This window comes from Pinus tabuliformis, chromosome 4_2 (assembly GCF_031772625.1).
Source record: "Pinus tabuliformis cultivar Carrire ecotype Pingquan chromosome 4_2, CPIR1, whole genome shotgun sequence".
Lineage (NCBI taxonomy): Eukaryota > Viridiplantae > Streptophyta > Pinopsida > Pinales > Pinaceae > Pinus > Pinus tabuliformis.
The window spans coordinates 35,739,767-35,757,606 of NC_142304.1; the positions used below are offsets into that span (position 1 = coordinate 35,739,767).

Sequence of the window (17,840 nt, forward strand, 5' to 3'; positions counted from 1 at the left end):
AGAAGGAAGGTAATTCCGTGAAATATAAGAATACTTTTGGAAAGATGATCATGCAGCCCATGTGGGATCCTCTCAATAAATCTGCTTATAATTCCTTCCTGGGCACCCACTACAAGTTAAGCCAAGTTGATGAGGCATTAAAGTTCCTGCATGACATGAGGAGTAGAAATTTCTCTCCGGGTAAGAGATCTTTCAACACTGTGGTTCATGATATTCTCTCAAAGAAGATGAAGTGACCATATATTTTGAAACTATGATGTGATGTGGACATGTTCCCAGCGCCACTACTTACAATTCAGTGATAATCACATATTGCTATGTTTGTAGAATGGGTGATTGTTACTGTTTTTTCAATGGAGTGGTTTTTAATGGCGATTTTCTTGATTTTGTGACTTATAATACTATTTTTCGAACCCTTATCAAGGTAAAAAAAAAATGGAGGAAGTTTCCAACATATTTCGTGAGATGACTAGAAATGAGTATGATCCAGATAGAAATAGTTATATAGTGGCCTTAGTCATGAAAGTTATAAACATAGCCTCGTTGATTTGGAAAAACATGAGAAACAAGGGTGTTTTTCCTAGCATAGAGTCTATTGGGACCTTTATAAATACCCTTTCTGATAGTGGCAAGTGCGAAAAAGCACATGACAGATTTATTGCAATGAGTCATTTGAGAATCCACAAAGATAAGCCACTTGATAAGTTTTCAGATTTCTACTAGGAAAACTGACAAGTGAAATACCTTTAGGTCCATTTTCTATTCCATGCATCCTCACCCCCACAGATGGCACAGAAGCATTACAGGATACCTCTATCCTCGAACCCTTGTTCATTGTGGTTCTGGGTCAACCACACAAAACTCTTCTCCTCAAAGTCCATTTACTTGGCCACACGCTGTCAATATCACAGTTGGCTCACAAACATTACAAGGTATCTCTATCCTCGGATCTTCATGCATCATGGTTATGGGTCATCCATGAAACTTGAGTTATGGGTCACCCAAAAACCCTTGGTTTTGGGTCAACCACACAAAACCCTTGTCTTCAACAACACTTGGTCATCCACAAATTATCTTCAACAAAGGATTCTCTAAAGGGAACTTCACGCAATGCAAACCATTGCTTCCTAAGGGGGGAGGAATGATCCGAATGCAAATTTACCCATGGTAATGTAACTAAAAGTCATAAATAACTCACCCATGGTAACCACCCATGCTATTTACCCATGGTATTAAAACACAAAAAAGGCTATAAATAATGAGCCTCACTTCATAACAGGATAGATTTATCCACACAATGTAGATGTAGCAACATTTTCCCTCTCATTTAATAATTAAGTTTTATGGTATATCTTGTTCTCTCTTCATATTTTGTTTTGGATGTATTCATTTTATGTATTTTTTCATCAATATTATGGTGTTGGGTTCTCTCCTATGTTTCCAACATTATTTGTTCTAGATCGAACCTCTAGATCTAGATCTAGATCAACACCCTCAATGTCTCATACTTGTCCTCTGTTGTCCAGTTCTGCCCCAACATCATTGACTCCCTTCTCCATTCAGTCCTCCAATTATTGTCCTCCACCAATTCCTATATTTTTCTCAACACATACCCCTACATGGTGTAAAACAATAACATACCACTATACTACACTCTCTTCAGTGCCATAGCCATTGCCATGGCCAATGGGGATCTACATTACGATGACCTGTAATATGGGACACCACCTCTCCCTTATAACGTTATGTATTCTCATGGAGCAATGTATACTCATCTGTCCATGCCGACAGGTGTATATATATATCTATATATATATATATATATATATATATATATATATATATATATATATATATATATATATATATATATATATATATACATATATATATATATATATATATGTATATATATATATATATATATATATATATATATATATATATGTATATATATATATATATATATATATATATAGATATATATATCTATATATATATATATATATATATATATATATATATATATATATATATATGGCTCTTATGGAATTTTGTGAAAGGTGGTGTTTTAGGAGATATTTGTGTACATTCTCTAGTTCCGTGAAGGGCCAAAGGCTACCCCATCACCCCTACCAGGATTTGGCTCACATATGATGATGTATGGCTTCCATCAGTGGATGGATACCTATATTTTATCGATCATTCAATAGAGAGATCATCTTCAATGGTTTCATCTCCTTTACTCACCACGTCATTGAATCTCCATATAGACCATGTGCAATTCCTTGTCGCTCTATCTCAAATTATCCTTGTGAGGCCAATCTAGCGAGGCTCACTTCGATCAAAGTCTTCAGGGATTCCATTACCTCCTTCAGGAAACATTTAAATCTAGATGATTATGTTTCATATGCCAAGACTAAAGCAAGAAATTTTCAGAGAGACTATGGGAGCGGTGCTTAAGTGAAGTGGATTTCAAAGATATATTTAAGAAATTCAAGGAAGAAGAGGAGGAAAAATATTTGATCCTATTTGTTGTATCACACTTTGATGGAGGGAAGCATTTAGAAAACTAGATAAATGGAATTTTTGTAGGAAAGATTTTTTATATGAGTGCTACCCATCTTGCTGAAATATTCGAAAAGGATGGCATGCCCTCTTTGGTCAGTTGTGAAAGTTTACTACCTCGACCATGGGTCATTGATGACTTGGAAACCTTAAAGTTTGTCAATAATTTTGGTACAGATATTGTATGAAGGCCATCATCTTTTTCAAGAGAGTTTCCTTGACAAGGTGCATAAATGGTTTTAGATGCCAATGATTTACCATCCATTAACGATGTTACATATCCTAAATTGGTGGAGAAAGAAATGAAAGATGGCTAGGAAAATGAGTATGGAAATCAATGAAATATTGTAAATTTGGTAATCTTGTGTCATGTATCCAAAGCATCAATCTTTATTCTAGCTAATTCTTCTTGGATATTAGCTTATGTTCTTGAGTTTATGTATTCTAAATTCTTTCTTGTCTAGCTTGGACTTGGAAAGTTTCCCTGACGTGATTTTGATCATGTTCCTCTATCAATTCATAAAAATGGGAATTAGAAATGTGAAACTTGAGCCCTTGGAGGAATTCTTTCCAACATGTCATTGGATGGTGATAATTTACAAAGATAAGCCACGTGAAAAGTCACCATATTTCTACCATACCTTGGTATACCAAAAAACAAACTATCTCGAGGTCCATTTCTAGGCCTTGCACTATTAGTATCACAGTTGGCCCACAAGCATTACAGGGTATCTCTATCCTAGGACCCTTGTTCATCATGGTTATGGGTGACCCACAAACCCAAGGTTATGGGTCAATTGCACAAAACCCTTGTCATCAAATTCCATTTTCTAGATCGCACATTGTCAGCATCACAATCGGTCATAACAATTACCGAGTATCTCTATCCTCAGATATTCATTCATTGTAGTTATGGATAATCAGAAACCCATGGTTCATCGAGGTCTATTTACTAAGCCTCACACTAGCAGTATAACCTTTGGCCACAAGCATTATAGGGTATCTCTATCCCCGAAATTTTTCCATCACAGTTATCTATCAACCACACAAAAGCAATCTCTTCAATGCCTCTTCATATTCAACAAATTCTTCTAAGGAGGGAACTTCATGCAATGGGGACCATTTCTTCTTAAAGGGGGAGGAATGCTCCAAAGGGAAATTAGCATCCACCCATGGTATTAATTCACCCATTGTAGTTACCCACCCATGGAATTTACCTATGGTATTGTAACTAAAAAAGGCTATATGTAACAAGTCACATTTTGTAAAAGGAAAAATTTTCCACCATAATGTAAATTTTACAGTTATTCACTATTTTAATTAAAAAATTCTTTATGGGTTTGTTTACTGTGTGTTCTCGTCTTTTTCTAACATATCAATTTTTTCTTGGGGGCCTCCCCCAAGATCTGAAAAATTGATATGGAAGAAAAATAAGAGAACACGTAGTAAACAAAACCATAAATACACTTTTTATTGAAATATAGAATAACTGTAAAAGCTACATTGTGGTGGAAAATTTGTTCGTTTACAAAATGTGACTTGTCACTTATAGCCTCTTTTAGTTACAATAACATGGCTAAATTCCATGGGTGGTTAAATTCCATGGGTGAATGAATTATACGATGGGTGGATGCGACTTACAATACCATGGGAAAATTCCATGGATGGATGAATACCAAGGGTAGATGAATACCATGGATGGATACCACTTTCCATGAGTTTGAATTAGTTGAATAGGCCACAACTTATCAGATCATGGACACATAGGTCAATCTCACTCATAAACAAAGGATCCAACTACATCAAGTTGTCAAATCTTGCCAACTCTTGCACCAGGGCAAGTGGCTTACTAGGGACCAAGCTCAACATAAGTTTCCTCATCTTATGGAGGCACTCAACACAATGGGAACCATTACTTCATAAGGGGGAAGGACTGATCTAGGTGGATAGTGTCCACCTGCCTATTCCAGTTGGAACCCCACCATTATTTCTTTCAATTTCCTTAACTGTAGCATGTTTTACTATTTTTGGCAGTTTTTCAGGTCCTGAACTTTTGGAACCATTTTGAGGCCCTAAATGATGTTTTTTTGGAAAATGGTCAATCCCAAAGGCTTCAAAAATGATTTGTGGTAGAAATTTGTATTCCTCAGATAGATCTTTCTAAATAGGTATCGTATGCGTCAAATGGAGATTAAATGCCAAAGTTATGACATCGAGAGGTTGATGTACCAGTTTACCGCGACATGGCCCATTCACTTTTGGTGCTTCATCTTGTAGGGTTAGGTTTTTGGATGTTTAGGGTTTTTATTTGTTTCTCAATAATAAATAGGCTCCCATGGGTAAATTCCATGGGTGGATGCCACATTCTAGATTTATGAAGGAACAAAATGAAATGCATATATAAAACAAATACAGAGACATAGTGAAAAAATAACTTCAATTCATTAATAACAAAGTATTGAAAGCCTAGAACAAGACAAATGCCTTTGAGCAAAAAAGCCCAAGGGAGCCAAGTATTTAAGCAAGATTGATTTGAAATTTGGCTATCACTAGGTTCCTTAATTGTAGCATAGTTTACTCTTTTTTATAGTTTATGAAGGAATGGAATGAAATACAAATATAAAAAAAATATAGAGATACAACAATGCCTTTAATGGATGGAGGGTTTCATAATCAGTGATACAATAAAACATAACTTCAATTCATTATTGATCGGTGATATGACAAGAACAATTATAGCTAGACTTAATATTGATCTTGCTGAAATACTTGGCCCCCTTGAGCTCTGTCGCTCGAAGGAAATTTTGCTTGTTCTAGGCTTTCATTACTTTGTTATTACTGAATTGAAGTTCTATTTTAGTTGTATCACTGATTGTAACACATTTGTCAACTTGAAGGGCATGATCAACCATTCAAATAGGCCTTCCATGTATTTGCACATGGTCTTCCATACATCTGTTGGCTCTATAGGAACCAGGAGATAGCCATACTTTAAATTGATCTTGCTAAAATACTTGGCCCCCTTGAGCTGGTCGAGAAGGTCATTAATTCATGGGATTGGATACCTATTCCTGATATTGATTTTGTTTAGTGCCCGATAATCAATGCCTTAGTGAATTGATTTTGTTTAGTGCCTGATAATAAATAACATTGATTTTGTTTAGCACTCTGATTTTGTTCTTATTGAGCTAGTTTCTCAATAAAAAATAGGCCTTCAAGCCTCCTTTCAAAATATTGCTTGAAGAAGCCCTCAAGTTTCAGAGGAACATGATGGTGGACAACTTTGCCTAGATCCTTCAACAGATGCCCATAGGTGACATATCTTTATCCAACAAGTTGAAGATACAGTCAAAACATAAATACAGATATAAACATAAATACAAAGATACAATGAAAACATAATTTCAATCGATTATTAACAATGAATTGAAAGTTGTTTACATGAAAAATAGAAATAAACTAGCTCAGGTGATGGTAGATTATCTCCAAGAAGAGATGTGGTGGTTATATGCTTTTTGAACTATTCCATTAATGCCCTCTGGTCTTCTGAAATCTTGACAAGTTTATAAAGTGATGCCAAGGAGGTTGTATATGCTGAGCAAGAGACTGTGGAAAATTGATCCAAGGGATCAACAATGCATCCTTCCAAGTTACGGTTGTCTAGTGTGACAAGAAAAGGGGAAGAGTTGTAATTGAATATGTATCGGCCTCCTTTGGTGGCCCAATATGAACTATCCCATATGGTGGCATATACAGACATGGGTTTTGTGGATAGTGTGTGCCCATGGTATCTGTTCTTAGAATTTCTCATATAAGGATATCATCCACAAAGAATACTGTGCTTTTATATGTCCAAATAATGGTGCAATGTTGAAATTCTTCATTAGGATCGAACTAGAGCATGTATTCTTCCTCGCATCCATAGGTCGCGCTTCCATTGCCATAAATATTGGTTTGGATTATCCATTCTTAGCCTCATATATTTGCCAAGAAATAAATTCCAACTCATCATGGGTGCCCTGGAATATGTCCCAATTTGATGTATAAAACACAACCACAATTCCTATAATGTAATCATCTGTGAGCTTCATAGAAGCACTGAACAAGCCATACATATACATGTCATGACACAGCAATCCTGAGACAATTAACTCATCAAGTGAAATCATGATGAAATTTCCACCCTCTGTCAACTTGATATTTCATCCCTAAACAAGGACGTATATGCTTCCTCAAACTGAAGGCTTGAAAAATTTTCAGTCACGAGCCCATGGACCCAACTACACACCAGAGCCACTACGAACACCATTTTAATTTCTCCAATACTTCAAGCCATATCCCAACAATATTTCAAAGAAGAGCTTCACTTTTAAGATTTGCTTTCCCTATACCCTTTATCCACTGGATTGGTAGCATAAATGTTGAAATAAAATAACAAAAAATGAGATTGGTCTAATCATAAGCTTAGGGAAAATATCACCAAGTCGACTACATTCCACCCCTAGACTGATGGCTAGAAAATGTTTGTCAACATGATGATTGTGCACATACTATGCATGTACAAATATAAGTATCCAGGGACATGGGATGAGATTCTTCCCTATTTACAACACAGCTACAACAAAACTCTCCATAACTCGACTAGTAATAGCCCCTTTAAAGTGGGCCTAGGATTTCAACCATTATGTCCCCTTGATGTTGCACTGCCAATTGAAACTACACATGAAGAATATTCCCATGTTTAGTTTGAAGCTAATAAAGCCATTAGGTTTATTGAGTGCATTCTGCATATCCTGCAGCTGGTTCGCAACATCCAGGAGAAACCTAATGCTAAATACATACAACGATGTGATCAACATTAGGTGCCCCATAAGTTTTTTTTGGGCGACAAGTTTTGGTTACATATGAAGAAAGATCACCTCGCTATAGTCTATTGTAAAATTTGAACACTTCTATACGGGACTTACACCATCACCAAGATTGTGCAAAATAACACTTTTGAGGTCAGTACCCCCCCATTCCTTGGTTTGCACCCTGTATTCAATCTGGACTACCTTCGGCCATACTTTACACCATTGTTGGACACATTAGGCATTGTTGAGTAGTTGACACCATCAGAGCTCAACCTAAACTACATTTCACATTCTACAATTGATCGGATCATGGACATAAATATCAAGAGCACTCGTAAATAGAGGATCCAACTGTATTGAGTTGTGAAAGTTGGCCAACTCTTGCATTAGAGCAAGTGACTCACTAGGGACCAAGTTGAGCAGAAGTTTCCCCATATCATGGAAGCACTCAACACAATGGGGACCATTGCTTCCTAATGAGGGAAGGACTCATCTAGGTGGATATTGTTGGTAACCCACCTATTCCACTTGAACCCCTACCATTTTTTCTTTCAGTTTCCTTAATTATAGCAAAATGTACTATTTTTGGTAGTTTGTCAGGTCGTAAAATTTTGGATCCATTTTGAGGCCCTAAAAACGTTTTTTGGAAAATGGGTAAAGCCATAGAATTCATGGACATGGGATGAGATATTCCATATGTACAACACAGCTATGATAGAGCTCTTCATAGCTTGACTGGCCACAACCCCTTTGATAAAGCCAAAAGAACCTCATCTTAGGAAAGGTCGTTAAGTGGCCCGTCCCTATACTCTGGTGGGAAACCTATTATGAGAAGAGGGTTGAGAGCGGAATAACAACCTTTATAGAACCTTGTACCATTTGATCTAGATTTATGAAGGAACAAAATGAAATACAAATATTAAAAAAAAAATACAGAGATCATGTTTTGCAAAGGTTATTATGCCCCTCTCATCGCTCTGCTCACAATAGGTTTCCCACTACTCCTTGATGTGGGGGGCAAATTTGAGGAGTTGAAAAGAAATATTTTCCCTATTGGAAAAATCATAAACTGAAAAATATCCTTCCAATAGATTTAACCATTTATCTACAGCATCTACATCTATTCATCTTTCAAATATGGGAATGTCAAATTTGACTTGTACCTTAAAGGGAGTGGTGCTCCCAAGGTGGTTGCTGGATGAAAATGTATCACCTATGTGCATATGTCAAAGTATCTCATCAAATTTGTGCATCATCTTGTTCCTCTATTACTCGAGGGATTCTTCAAGCAATATTCTGAAAGGATCTCTTACTTCCTAGTATTTCTTTTCTTCCGCTATGAGAGGTTGTCACGATCAGTGAGGATGGTGTTCCAAAGTTTCAACCACTTTGAGCCCTACCTCCTTATACACTAACCTCATTGAGGACATGCATAGAAAAAAAGAGAAAGACTAGGTTACTCTGTTGACTAAACAAAGACAAAGCCAAGGGGGTGTGACCCATGACAACTTATCGAAGCCAAAAGTGAAGAATAACACCACAAAGACAAAGAAGGACACAGGAAAGTGGTGTGAGTTGCAAAAGAGCCCCACTCACAACACAAGTGAGTTTCAAGCCAAGATGTCACTCGTGGCCGAGCTAAAGGCTTCAGAGTCAGATGCATGTTCTGACTCTGATTTAGAACCCGACAAGGGGAATGACAAAGGTAAGAAAATTATTAATGTAAATCCTAGCGCCACCATTACTACCACCGAGATGTGAAAGGTTGATCCCAAGGATCCATAAGAAGAGTGTATCTTCCACTCACAAATATGGGTGAAGGGGTCTCCATTGCAATTCATTGTCAATAGTGGGAGCCAAAAGAACCTCACTTCAGCATAGGTCATTAAGCGGCTAGGCCATTTCACCACACCACACCCATAGCCATACACCATTGGGTGGGTCCAGCAAGGATGAGATATTCACGTCAGCCAATAGTGTCATCTTCCCTACAAAATCAAACCTTTCATGAATGAGGTAGTATGTGACGTTTCTCCTCTTGAAGTTTGTGATGTGTTATTAGGCCATCCATACTTGTGGAAGTTTCATGATGTGTATGAGTCAAGGCCTTACGCTTTTATTATTTATTTGTGCAGTAAGTTGTATAGAATACCAAAGGTAACCCCACCTACCGCCATATCTTTGAGATATGCTAAGCAATGCAGTAAGATCATCTCTCAGACTGAGAAATTGGTTTTCTTTCTGATTCGCTCTCAAATTAAGAGGAAGGTCATGGCCACATCCATGGTCCCTTGGTAGTGTTCCCCCACGTAGTAGAATAAGGTAGATAAGGCCACAAAAGAATAAATTTACATCTTCTTCCCACACATAGGGGCACCCTTGCACTGTCAGGTCAAGAATTCAATCAATCAGACTCTTGGAGCACCTATACCCAGTGGGATGATATATCGCTGCTCCATTTTAGAAAATGAAGAGATCAAGTGGAAAATCCTATATTTGCTACAAAAAGGGAACATCTGACCAAGTTACTCACCCTATGGGAGCCCGATTATATGTGTGCAGAAGAAGGATGGGATGTGGAGGCTCTGCATTGATTATTTGGCACTAAACAAAATCACTGTGAGCAATAGGTATCCAACCCCATAGATTGATTACCTTCTAAACTAACTCAAGGGGGACAATTGTTTCAACAAGATCGATTTGAATTTTAGCTATCACCAGGTTCCTTAATTGTAGCATAATTTACTATTTTTGGTATTTAATGAAGGAACGAAATGAAATATAGATATAAACAAAAATACATAGATACAATGATGCCTTCAACAAATCAAGTTTAGTTTTTTGGATCAAGACAAAACTCCTTCAATGATAGGCTACTTATGAACAATAATAATCATCAACAGACTCCCCTTAAACTTGTATTCACTTCTTCAATTGAAATCAATGACAAAATTTTTCTCAACAATCTCCCCCTTTGGAATTAATGGTAACACCACCAAAAATTCCTATGAAACATTGTCGGTCATTGGTGGAAACTCAATCACTTGGGCACACTTATCTTGCTACGAGGTTCACACTTTACAATCTTTTTGCTTTTCTCGCTCCCCCCATTTTCTTCTTAGAAGCCAATTGCATCCTATACCTCTAAATATATTTGTATCAATAATCAAAAGGCATGACATCATGCTAATATTTTCTCATTGTCCCCTCTTGAAAATAGTGTAAAGGGGCTTAGGAACTCCCCCTAAGTTTTTATACTCTTGTAGACTTGTCAACTCCTCATAATCTTAATATTTGTTATTTAGCTATCCCTACACTTATTTGGACAAACCCCCTCTTTTCTTAGGAACAAGGACAGTTAAGAGAGGAGAGAGAAATCATTGCCAAGTTTTTCCTAAAATACTCAAAAGGTTCTCAAGTAGCAATTTTAGTGAAGATTTATGTATTCAAGCTTCTATGATCCATAGTGAAGATGTTATCTACTTAAAATACTCCAGCCTCAAAATGTAATTGTCAACCTTTTCTTTAAGAAAGTGATAATTTATGGGAATATGTTTCATTTTGAATGAAGAAAAAGATTCTTAGATATGTAGATAGAACTTGTGTTATCACAGATAATGGGGATAGCATCTGGATAAATTACCTTCATATCTTGTAACGTTTACTTCATCCAAAAAATATGTGCAATTATATGTTGTTGCAATATACTCATCTTTTGCAGTAGAGGGAAAGATAGATTCTTATTTCTTTCTCAACCAAGCCACTAGGCACTCTCAAAGAAAGAAATAATATCCAATTGTGCTTTTACTATCATCTATATTTCCATCCCAATCAACATTTGTATATGTAGTTAATGTGAAGCTTTTACATCGTGGATACCATAACCCATAATGTTAGGGTCCCACCCTAACCCCCTTATTTATGTCTTGGGATCACGTCATAGTCAAGAGTCAATAAAGCCCATATTAATATTTGTAAGTGGTTAACCCGCAATTAATGACGGGACCACAGTTAGTTGCAAATGGGCGGAAGTATTAGATAGATGGTAAATGGGAAGTAGTATTAGATAGATGGTATTAATAAAACCCATGATATTGGCCCGTGGTATTGCATGTATGAGTCATATATAAAGGATAGAGACTCCCTACAAGGAGCATCGTGTCTTGTTTTGTAATCGAGCTTTGCTCTATTGGAGGTTGCCCCCTCGAAGAGGCCTGTGAACATTTCTCTCTGAATAATAAAATCATTGCTATTCTGTGCTCTGGGTATATTTTCTTCGCATATTTTGTGTTCCCCGTATCTTTTCTTCGCAAATTCTATGTTTGGGTATTACTTTGCAGGTTAAGAGCATAACAAGTGGTATCAGAGCACTTTCCAGGGCTCGGTGGGATCTCCAAATTTTAGCAATGTTTTTTTTTGGCTAGAGACGTGTTCTGGCGTCTTTAAACCACGGGATCTGTCGTTAAGCGCATAAACCTGCGGATTTGGGGAGGCATGCACGCAGGAAATACAAGAGGTGGTCACGTCTGTTGGACTCCCTTGTAACCCCTATGGGTACCCCTTCGAGTAGTAGCACATTAGACAGAACCGCGCACGGACTGTCTTCCACGTACCCTCTGGGTATATAGGAAGCCCACTAGCTCCCTTGAAACCTCGCCATAGATAAACCTTCGGCCGTCTTGTGGCTACAGTACATCGAGAACAACACTCGGAGAGATTACTCGCCCGTACGATAGGGTAGTTGGGTTGTACGGCTAAGGGTACGGTCGATCCTCCTTAGTTAGAGCCCTGAAACATTGGGCCGAGTACTACTGTCAGACCCTTATGTATATTGCGATCTGTAGCACCTGACACTCCTCAAGACCATAGTTCCCTTTCTATCGGGGGATCACACATCACCTATTCCAGATCAGCAAGGGCAGCAGCAGCAGACATCAGTCCCGCAACTCCATCAGATCAGCAGCAGCAGTTGTTCCACCATTCCGATCTCTCAGATCCACCAGATCGGAGTAGTTGTGAAGGGTTCCTGTCCCTGGATATAATTTTCGCAGGACTTTTGGCGGCATTGACATTCTGAGGATTTGGCGACTGTAGTATTGATCAGGGAGTAAAACTCCGTTAAAAAAAGTCTGAGATCTTCCGGGGCGCTTATTGGTGACCTAGCCCATCAGAATCAGGACGACGAGCTGAGCAAGGTGGTACCATTCAATTTCTTAGTGAAATTTTTTTTAGGCGGTCCCAATTTTTGTCCTCAGGTTGGTGTATGGTAGAAACTTGCACCCAAGCAATGGCCAATGAAAGTATCGACAAAATTGAAGAGCATGTGCACTCCCTCCAATCGGCGGTGAAGCTTATCGAACTTGAGCTTAAAGGAATTAGTAACCAGATACTTGATGCACTCCGAAAGGGAAAGGAGCCAGCCCACGAGGAGGCGTATAATGGCCATGAATACCATGAGGGTGAGTCTAGCCACTCTCATCATGTCTGGCACACCCATCCACCACCTAGTCAGCGACCTCCCAAGTTGGATATGCATAAATTTGACGGTTCTCACACGTCCGCATGGCTAGCACAAATGGAGCAGTATTTCCAATTGAATCATATCATAGATGAGGGTACTAAGCTTATGGTGGGCACCATGTACTTGGGCAATGAACGATGGCAATGGAAGGAATGGCATCAGCGTTGCAATGGACAGTTTCGGGATTGGGCCCAATTTGCCAAAACTCTTCGCAGTCGCTTTGAACAGGAAGACTCTTTCTTGGGGCGTCTCACTAAGCTCCGACAGACGGGTACAGTGGAGGAATATATTACTGCTTTTGAAGCCTTAGCCTTCCACACTAGGGGTCTCACAGATGAGTTCTACATGGAATGCTTTATCAGCGGTCTTAAAGAAGCCATCAAAGCTCAGGTTCTACTCCACCACCCTCCCACATGGACAGAGGCTTGCCAGGTAGCCCGTAAGGTGGAACATGCATTAACAGCCCAATCCAGCCGCCCCAACTTCCCCGCTAAAGGTCGTCCCTCACAGGCTCCCAATACGACTCAGACACTTAAGATTCAAAAGGTGTCACCTGCGGAAATGGCCGAAAGAAGGAAGCAAGGAGTATGTTACTACTGTGATGAAAAATATTCCCCGGGTCATAAATGCAAAGAGCACAAGTTTTTTCAAATAGATGCCACTGACTACAGCTCCACCGAGGAAGATCCACCACTTGAGGAACTGGAGGAGATCGAAGAAGATAACCAAAAGGAAATTGTATCTGATGAACCAATTATTTCGCTAAATGCATTGGCAGGAATTTCTTCCCCTCAAACTCTCAAAATCAAGGGTTTTCTTAAACATCGCCCAGTAGTAGTCTTGATTGATAGTGGAAGTACCCATAATTTCATCCATCAAAAGATCGCTGAAGCAGCACATTGTTTCGCTCGGGCAGTTTCTAACTTCCAAGTCCAGATTGCAGATGGGGGCACAATGAAATGTGAAGGTCGCTGTGAAAATGTCAAAATTCAAATGGGGGATTATCAATTGAAAACCCACATGTTTGCAATACATATGGGGGGTTGCGACATTGTCCTAGGCGCGGAATGGCTCCGCACTCTTGGGCCAATCACAATGGATTTCCAGGAGTTATATATGAGTTTTAAGCAGAACAACTCCACACATACCCTCCGTGGACTACAGGCGGGAGCCCCCTCTATCATCAGCTCGCATACGATGGAAAAATTGTTAAAAAAGGGCCATCATGGAGTGGTAGCTCAATTTAATGCCATCCAGGTAGTAGACACCATGTCTCCGCCAATTCATCCTGAGATGCAACAGATTTTAAATAAACATCGGACGGTCTTTGACAAGCCTCATGAGCTTCCACCCTCGCGAGGGGAACATGATAATAGCATCACATTGGTTCCAGGGGCCCAACCCCCAAATGTGCGGCCATACAGATATCCGTTCACCCAAAAGAATGAAATAGAAAAAATCATCAAGGAATTGTTGGAAGCAGGTGTCATTCGTCCCAGCATTAGTCCTTATTCATCCCCAGTGGTCATGGTCCTCAAGAAAGATGGGGAGTGGCGGATGTGTCCCGACTTCAGGGCCCTCAATAAGTTAGCAGTCAAAGATAAATTTCCCATCCCAGTGGTTGACGATTTGCTGGACGAACTCAATGGGGCTCAATTCTTCACTAAGTTGGATCTTCGCTCAGGCTATCACCAAATCCACATGAAGGAAGTCGACATTCCCAAGACAGCTTTCAGAACTCATGAAGGCCAGTATGAGTTCCTCGTCATGCCATTTGGTCTCTGTAATGCCCCCTCTACTTTTCAGAGCCTTATGAATCACCTCCTCAAACCATATCTCAGAAAATTTGTCCTTGTCTTCTTCGATGACATCCTCATCTATAGTGGCACTTGGGTGGCACATCTTCAGCATGTAGATCTACTCTTGCAACTGCTCCGAACGCATAAATTATTTGTCAAGATGTCTCAGTGTTCGTTTGGCATGGAAGAAGTTGAGTATTTGGGCCACATTGTGGGGCGTGAAGGTGTCAAGGTGGACCCCAAAAAGATCCAGGCAATGCAAGAATGGCCTCAACCTAAGACCTTGAAAAACTTGAGAGGATTTTTGGGTCTCACAGGCTATTATCGTAAATTTGTCTACAACTATGGCCGCATAGCGAAGCCCTTAACGCAACTCCTAAAGAAAAATTCCTTCTTCTGGAACGAGGAAGCACAACAGGCATTTACTGCTCTCAAAACCGCCATGTGTTTCACTCCTGTCTTAGCACTACCGGACTTCACCAAATCATTTGTCATTGAATGTGATGCTTCGGGAACAGGTATTGGAGCGGTCTTAATGCAGGAAGGGCGACCATTGGCCTTCACCAGCCAACAACTAAGTGGGAAGAATCTGGGCCAATCTACCTATGAGAAGGAAATGATGGCCATCTTACATGCAGTCGAGACCTGGCGACCTTACTTGTTGGGGCGACGTTTCCAAATCTGCACAGATCATCACAGTCTTAAATAATTTTTGGAGCAACGCCTATCCTCCCCACAACAAAATAAATGGTTAGCCAAAATGCTGGGATATGATTATGAGATCATTTACAAGAAAGGGAAAGACAATAGGGTAGCAGATGCATTGTCGCGCCAATTTGAGGAGGAAAGTACTCTGCTCACAATTTCCCTCCCCATTCCCGACTGGATTGAAGAGGCTCGCAGGGAATGGTTTTCACATCCCGGGCTCTCCCAACTCATTTCTCAATTGCAGGTAGATCCTAATTCCAGCAAGGGCTACTCGTGGCAGAATGATATTCTTCGCTACAAGGACAGAGTTGTAATATCGCCAACATCCACCCTCAAAAGTCGCATTTTGGTAGAATTGCACTCATCTCCCATTGCAGGACATTCGGGCTTTCAGAAGACGTATGCTCGCACCAGAAGATCATTTTTTTGGGCCGGCATGAAACAGGACATCCTTACTTTCGTAGCAGAATGTGACGTCTGTCAACGCCACAAAGGGGAAACCGTCAACACACCAGGCACATTACAGCCATTGCCCATCCCGGCGTCAATTTGGACAGAGGTCTCCATGGATTTCATTACAGGTCTTCCAAAGTCTGGTAACAAGTCAGTCATCATGGTGGTTGTGGACCGACTGTCGAAGTATGCTCATTTCTGCGCCCTACCCCACCCATTTACACCAACCTTGGTTGCTCAAACTTTCATGGATCAGATCTTCAAATTGCATGGCATGCCCACTTCTATTGTGTCCGACCGTGACCCAATATTCACCAGTAATTTTTTGCAGGAGCTCTTCAGAATACAAGGCACTCAACTCAAACTCAGTACTTCATATCATCCGCAAACAGATGGTCAAACCGAAGCCGTCAACAAATGTCTAGAAACCTACTTTAGGTGTTTCACTTCAGAAAAGCAACACCTTTGGGTAAAGTGGTTACCTCTGGCGGAGTGGTGGTATAACACCAACTATCATGCCACCACCAAAATGACTCCCTATGAAGCAGTCTATGGACAACTTCCGCCTTCCCCTACTTCTTATCTCACGGGGTGCTCCAAAGTACAAGCCGTGGATCAACTCCTACAACACCGTGCAACCATGCTTGCCCATCTGCGCGAGAATCTTCATCAAGCCCAGAACCGTATGAAGCAACAGGCTGATCAACATCGCTCAGAGCACCAATTTCAAGAAGGGGATCAGGTCTTTTTGAGGCTGCAACCATATAAGCAAACATCACTCAAAGACAAGGGTTGTCAAAAGCTCTCCCCAAAATTCTACGGACCATACCAAGTACTTCAGCGCATTGGAGAAGTGGCTTATAAGTTGGCTTTGCCACCTACAACAAAAATCCACCCAGTTTTCCATGTATCGTCCCTCAAGAAAGTGATTGGGAACAATTGCCGAGTTCAAACCAGTCTACCTGAATTGGACGAAGAAGGGTCAATCTGGCTTCAACCTGAACAGGTTCTAGACACACGAGACAAGCACCTGCGCGGCCGCATGATTAAGGAGGTCCTCGTCAAATGGAAAGACACCTCTCCGAAAGATGCAACTTGGGAACCAGCCACTATTCTTCAGTAGTTTCCGCAGCTTCAGCCTTGAGGACAAGGCTAGTCTTAAGGGGGAGGGCATGTTAGGGTCCCACCCTAACCCCCTTATTTATGTCTTGGGATCACGTCATAGTCAAGAGTCAATAAAGCCCATATTAATATTTGTAAGTGGTTAACCCGCAATTAATGACGGGACCACAGTTAGTTGCAAATGGGCGGAAGTATTAGATAGATGGTAAATGGGCGGTAGTATTAGATAGATGGTATTAATAAAACCCACGATATTGGCGCGTGGTATTGCATGTATGAGTCATATATAAAGGATAGAGACTCCCTGCGAGGAGCATCGTGTCTTGTTTTGTAATCGAGCTCTGCTCTATTGGAGGTTGCCCCCTCGAAGAGGCCTGTGAACATTTCTCTCTGAATAATAAAATCATTGCTATTCTGTGCTCTGGGTATATTTTCGTCGCATATTTTGTGTTCTCGGTATCTTTTCTTCGCAAATTCTATGTTTGGGTATTACTTTGCAGGTTAAGAGCATAACACATAATCCATTGTAGCTTTCAAATATTGGAATATTTTGGATGCCAAGAGATGACTTTGTTTGTGGGGTGATTGATATACGGAAACAACACTAACAATTTGCATAAGTCTATTCTATTAGTTGTTAAATATAATATGCTACCTATTATTGACCTGTACATTGTTTGATTTACCTTAGGTGATTCATCATAATTGTTGATCTTACATCTAGTGACCATTAGAGTACTGACAAGTGAGAATTCTTCCGTTCCAAATTTTTTCAACACTTATTTGAGGTACTTCCCTTAGGAGATGAATATACCT

The 17,840-nt window shown here is 39.8% G+C and overlaps 2 pseudogenes; one reads left to right on the forward strand and one right to left on the reverse strand.

Moving 5' to 3' along the window:
* The first annotated feature begins 2,215 nt into the window (after positions 1-2,215).
* LOC149168200 (damage-control phosphatase At2g17340 pseudogene) lies at positions 2,216-2,885 on the forward strand (annotated as a pseudogene).
* Positions 2,886-5,983: 3,098 nt separating this feature from the next.
* On the reverse strand, positions 5,984-6,877 carry LOC149168201 (putative xyloglucan endotransglucosylase/hydrolase protein 27 pseudogene; annotated as a pseudogene).
* Between the last annotated feature and the right edge of the window lie 10,963 nt (positions 6,878-17,840).